Source organism: Orbicella franksi, chromosome 8, assembly GCF_964199315.1.
Source record: "Orbicella franksi chromosome 8, jaOrbFran1.1, whole genome shotgun sequence".
Classification (NCBI taxonomy): domain Eukaryota; kingdom Metazoa; phylum Cnidaria; class Anthozoa; order Scleractinia; family Merulinidae; genus Orbicella; species Orbicella franksi.
Window position 1 is genome coordinate 12,075,808 of NC_138152.1, and position 6,601 is coordinate 12,082,408.

Below are 6,601 nucleotides of genomic sequence, written 5' to 3' on the forward strand. Positions count from 1 at the left end.
GGCCTGATCCAGTAGCCCCCGCAGTTGTCGACGATAGGCAGCAAAACGAATAGATGTCAGCGACGAATGTATCACCCGACAGGAAATAAAGCAAGCTCTGAAGAACATGAAGAATGGCAAAGCAGCTGGATTGGATTCAATCACAACAGAGCTACTGAAGGCTGACATAGAGACAACTGCGTGCCTGCTAGAAGACCTATTTCGCACGGTGTGGGAGACAGAGGAAATCCCGGAGGACTGGAATTGTGGTCTGATCGTTAAGCTTCCCAAGAAGGGGAACCTTACTAACTGTGGCAACTGGCGTGGAATGACGTTGTTATCTGTACCAGCGAAAGTTATGGGAAGAGCAATTATTACCAGACTGCATGATGCAGTGAATGGGATGCTAAGGGAAGAACAGGCAGGTTTCAGAACTGGGCGAAGCACGACTGAGCACATCTTTGTGCTGCGAAATGTCATCGAACAATCGCTGGAATGGAATGCAAGTCTGTATACCTGTTTTGTAGATTACGAGAAAGCACTTGATAGTGTCCACCGTGAAACACTGTGGAGGATAATGCAGTCTTATGGAATACCATCAAAATTCATAAGAACTGTCAAATTGTTTTACAGTAACACCAAGTGTGCAGTGATCGATGGAGCAGGCAAATCGGATTGGTTTACCGTGAAAGCAGGAGTGAAACAAGGTTGTGTAATGTCAGGGTTTCTCTTCCTGCTGATAATAGATTGGATTATGTGTAGGACTACAGAGCAAGGTAATACAGGGATTCGATGGAAGATGAGGAGACAGCTTGAAGACCTAGACTATGCCGATGACATTGCGCTCATTTCCAGCACATGGACGCAAGCAAAAACGAAGTTAGAAAGACGGGAGCAACAGTGAAGGTACGGGTTTGAAGATAAATGTCAACAAAACGAAGGTGCTCAGACTCAATGCTAGGAGACAAGATCCTATAAAGATAAACGGCACTGATGTAGAGGATACAGACAGCTTTGTCTATCTAGAGGGCCACTGTTAACAACTTGGGTGGTGCCGAACAGGACATTCGGAGTAGGTTAGGTAAAGCTAGAAGTGTTTTTCATCGACTTTCAAAGGTGTGGAGAACAGGTGAATTCCGCCGAGAAACTAAGATGAGGATCTTCAAGTCTTGGAGAATGACAAAAGCGGATGAAAAAAGGCTTGACACCTTTCTTCACAAATGCCTAAGGAGAATCTTGTAAGTCCATTGGCCCATGCATGTGCCCAATGATGAAATTCGGAGAAGAGCGGGAATCGAAAAGATCAGTACACAAGTGCGACGCAGGCGATGGAAGTGGATAGGTCATGTTCTGCGTATGGCACCAAACCGAAACCCACACGTGGCATTATCCTGGGCACCAAGTGGAAAAAGAAGTAGAGGACGGCCAAGGGAAACATGGCGGAGAACTGTGGAGAAGGAACGCGCTGAGCTGGGACTTACATCGTGGCCGCAACAGCAGCTGTGGCCAAGAATAGGGACAGATGGCGAGCATTGATCTCCGGCCCTATCCCCCACTCGGGGGCAAGGAACTAAGCTTTAGTGTTAGTAATTAGTGTAAGTGTTCAGTAGTGTAATTACATTTACTTATGTTATTGTTAGTATGTTAGCCATTTAATATGTAAGTAATTTATTTGGAAATTAATTTTTCTTTAATTTAGTTGTAAAGGCGATAAAAGTAAAAAAAATAAAACCGAAGATAAAAAAATCAAAATAATAAATTTTAATAAAAAAAAAATCAACAAAAATGTTTGGCATGGGATTCCCTATTTCGCGAGTTGCGAGTTGAAAGTTACAACGGGTGCGTTCACCGAATATGCCACTGACCAGATGGTCCGCTATTCATTGCAGCAATGGCATCCACGATGCCATTGAAGTATGTAATAGCAATTTTCATATCCACAAAAATCTTAGTCATTCTGTGATCTCAGTTTGTTTTGTAACACTTTCACGTATTTGCAAGGAGCAATTTCCAATTATTTGCACAGCTTACGTTATGAAAATGCGACATAGAGGAACGGAATTGAGAAACTCGTCACCCTATATTTAAAAAAACATCAAAACTAAGGTTGTTACGCCTCAAACAGCAGCTGAAAAGAGATTCGTTAAGAATTGACACCGACGGTCCTGCTGAAGCCACGCGAACTATGATAACAACCTTGTAAATTCCTAGAAGCAAGTACATCTAGTGACGGCAGTGACAGCTCGCAGCTCGCAGCTTAGCTTATCTCTGTCTGCATAGGGATGGGTCTGGAAGTGCTAAGGAAACCTCGATGGCCCTCCTCCACTGCTGCCATTCACTGGCAGGCCCTTCTGCCAATGCGAAAATTAAATCACAATAGTTATAATATAAGTTGTTACCGAAATAAAAATGTTAATTTGGGGAGCTATTTTTATTATTTTTTTTTTTTTGAAGAATAACACAAGATGTAAAAAAATTAGCAAGAACAGCAATAATAGCAATATTATACACAACGAATTCAGCTATGGTACTCCCTGGTGTGAAACTCTGCGAAGCAATTCCTGTCTGTCAAAACATGCATAAACTTCCCAAGACACTGTGGTGCACTGCAGTAAGAACGTACTTTCTTTTCACCTCTGCCCTGCTTGTAACACACCACACAGTTTCTCTTTTTATCAGAGAAAACTGGAATATGTACAGTTTCAAACTCTTCCAGGCAGGGAGCTGGTTTTGCATTGGAGTATACTGGCGGTTGATCATATTCTGGTAAATCACAGAGTTGTCTGACAATCTCCTCGCGGAAATTACTTAAGGAATAGCCAGCTGACCTTTGAAGAGCTTCAGTATCTGGAAACTTCGCCTGGTGCTCCTTGAAAAGAATAAAACTATTAACTACAGCTATATCTATGAGGTGGAAAAACAAAGTTTTCCACCAGCTCATACACTTGCGTAAGACATTATTAGTGGCTATAATCTGATCAGACCGGTCAACTCCATTCATGTACTTATTGTAATTACTAATAGTCTGGGGCTGCGGTACCACTTTGGTACTCCACACACCAGCAGTCCTAGCTCTTCGGGTAACCTGGACATGATCATTGGCATTATCAATAGTTGTTAGGACTGAAACTACTTTATTATCTATCCACTGCAATGCTAAGCAGGGGGTATCTCTTTCCCAACGCATGCTTCCCCTTTCTTGTCCCTTGGCCCATTCCTTGCTATTCTTAAGACTAGCTGGAAAATCTTTCCTGGTCTCCAGGATGGTACCTGTGGCAGGGACCCCCTGGGAAAACAAATCTTTGAACAGGGTCACAGAAGTATAAAAGTTATCCACGAATAAGTGGTAACCCTGATTCAGTAAAGGATACATAAGCCTCATTACAACATCATAGCCCAGTCCATTTGCACTAACATCCCGCCCTGCTGTTTGACCAATGTAGACATTGAAGTCTATGGTATACCCATTCGAGCTGTCCGCTAGCACCCAGAGTTTGATTCCGTATTTGTTGGGCTTGGCTTTGATATACTGACGTATACCAGACCTATGCTTAGACTTAACCATGCGCTCATCGATAGCTAAATTTTGTCTCGGTTGATATAAAGTAAGACATCTGGATTTAAAATAATCAATGAATGACTCTACTTCTCTTAACTTATCACCAGGCTTTTCAGTTGCTGGGTCCACAATATGTAGCATGGCCAATAGGGCTTTGAACCTGACTTTAGACAGGATTGCTCGTGCCCAGAGACCATGGTAGAGGGTCTTCACACTCCAATACTTTTCTCCAACCCCCACCCTGACAAGACCAAAATAAATTAGTAAAGCAATCAGTCGTTTAATCTCATCAGCTGTAACATCTTGCCAGCTCCCGTCAGTTTTAGCATAAGTCTGATGCGTTCCCTCAAAGATTTTCTCATAAGCGTAACTATTCGTATGATCACAAATATTACCGATCATGTCTGCTGTAAAAAACAGATAAAAAAAGTCAACAGCCCTTGTCATAGTATTCCTGAGAAGAGGCCTGCCAAGGTGAATACCAACTGGGCGTGACGGGGCGAATGGAGGGAGGCAATTTCCAACATCTAGGTCACCATAGGACTTAGTGGCCACTGCAGGATCACCACGACCTCGAGCACAACCACCATGAATGCTACGACTACCACTAATGCTACGACCACCACTAATGCTATGACCACCATGAACACCACGACCCCCATGACCACTGAGGACAGCAGCGCCATCACCAGGGAACTGACAAGGGGCATGGGAACCTAAATGTATATGAAAATAAAAAGTTAAGATTAAAATTGAATGTGTTTAGTCCATAGATCAGATATAGATATGATTATGTTGATATGCACAGGGAAATAGAAGAAAATTATGTAAATACACGCATAGTTTTGCTTCCTTTCAAAATATTTACTTAAATCAAAGTCATTTAAAGTTAGTCATAAATATTTTCATTCAAAAATTGTACTAGTTATGCACTTTATTGTGAGTAATTTTATTGGGACTGTCCCCGATTAGGTGGCTTTCAGACGGACTAGAAGTTTTAGACACTTAAATAAAGTTTATTGATTGATTGAATTGATTAAATTTGTGCCAATTGAAAAACATTTTATTCACCAGGAGTAGCTTCTTGTTGCTCATCTTCTTCAACTTCTTTATCTTCTTCAACTTCTTCATCTTCTTCTTCACTAAAAGAATCAAAATAACAAATGTTTATCAATTGAGCGGCGAAAGTAATCAGGCAATTACTTTGGTTTTGGTGTTTTACTAAGTGTTTCACTCAATGTGAAATACTGAGTGTGAACTGCAGTCTGCAAATTGTGGACAGGTGGTAAATTGGAGACTGAGGGTAAAATGCAGATTACAGAGCTTTTAACTGAATTGTATTACCATTTTCCGTTATTGAGAGCAAACCATAAACAGGCTAACCGGAGTGTTATTCAGACTAGCCTGAGTGATATTCAGGCTTACCATAGTGATCGATATTCAGGCTAAATACTGAGGTGCATCGACTTAAGTAAAATAATGATTAGCTTGTATAAACCTGTTTATGGTTAGAACTTGCTGATGGAAATAACACACTATATACTTACAAAGTCTGTAATCTGTCTGAAGTCTGCATTTTACCCTCAGTCTGCATTTTATACTGACCACCAATGGTTTGAGATTGTAGTTGAGTAATCTTATAAATTGGTGAGTTATTGGTTTTATGACACTCATTTGAAAACCGCTCCACAGACACCACAATAACAGCAGTTCAAATTTTCAAAAAGCAACAATGGTTTGATGACTAAATGAGGCAAGCATCTGTCCCCTAGTTGAGTTGAGCAGCTACATGTACAGTATGATGAAGTATCTTAAACACTCTGACGACTAGACTTTTCAATACAAACTGTAAGTCAATCATTTGCAAGTGTTAAATACTTTTTGATAAACAAAACCCTCATATTTGACGCCAGTTAGAATGGGCATTTTGTATTTTTCTAACCAGCAGGATGGGTTGAGGTCACATTAATCCCTCAGCATCTATGCAAATCCTCTTAATTTAATATTCCCCAAAGATTTCTGCCCAACCTATTAATTATGACAGGCATATTGTCACTGCTGCCATTTCTTTCATTGTCCTAAGAATTACAAACATTGCAAAACAGCAATACCACTCCCTCCTCCCCTCCCCTCCCCTCCCCAAGTTCACCCTACCCTTGACCATTTCCTTCCATGCGTTAATGAAATTCTGAATTGCAACCTAAAAGCTGTAATCCAGGCTGTAACCTACAGCTGAACCTATAACTTGTAACCTGCAACCTGCAGTTTACACTGGGTAGGTATATTTTGGATGTTGCAGCTTGAAACTAACTGTTTATTTGTGTTGAAGTGACCGCAAGTAACCAGAGCTAATTTAGGCCAACTGGAGTGCTAATTTCCGGCTAAGGCAACCTGCAACCTGCAATTAACTGCAGTGTTACCTGCCGATTTTACACCCTCACATCAAGAATTGCATTCCTCCATGGCAACGTATCAGCAGTGACAAGAATTCAAACGTAAAAAACAGGTAGCTTGAAGAGTAAGCTTGTATCTTGGAAGCCTCGTGGTCGTGTACTGTATGATCAGGTATGATACATAGTTTATTGAGTGCTTACCTTGATTCTTCGGTCTCGTTTTCCAGCTGCCGGTCTAAATCGCTTTCTTCATCACTAGACATCCCATTGGGTGAGTTTTCATCGTTTAAAATTAAGTCCAATTCATCTTCTGGATCGACAAAATCGACACGTGCTCTCTTCGATACGGACGCCATTACTTCCCAGGTCTCATAGGGCACATACCAGACAGTATAAATTATGGACTGCGGACTTCGGACTGCGGACTGTGGACTGCGGACTGCGGACTGCGGACTGCGGACTGCGGACTGCGGACTGCGGACTGCGGACACTTCTTTGACACCTCTTTGACTGCGAAGACACTTCTTTGACACACGCAGTTGGCAAGTTCAGGGGTTAATTCACACGGGCAGTTTATTTTTGGGAAGCAAAGCGTGAGTTTGTTTCGAGGCAACACGGCTTTCCAAGGAAACCAAAGGTGTAATTTCTCACATTTTCTAAACATGGTCAA

The 6,601-nt window shown here is 41.6% G+C and overlaps 1 protein-coding gene across 2 annotated transcripts in view; it reads right to left on the reverse strand.

The window, feature by feature from the left end:
* Window positions 1-6,601, reverse strand: part of LOC145495357 (tetratricopeptide repeat protein 38-like) — a 243,699-nt gene that overhangs the window by 7,996 nt on the left and 229,102 nt on the right. The gene's annotated exons all lie outside the window — the stretch shown is intronic.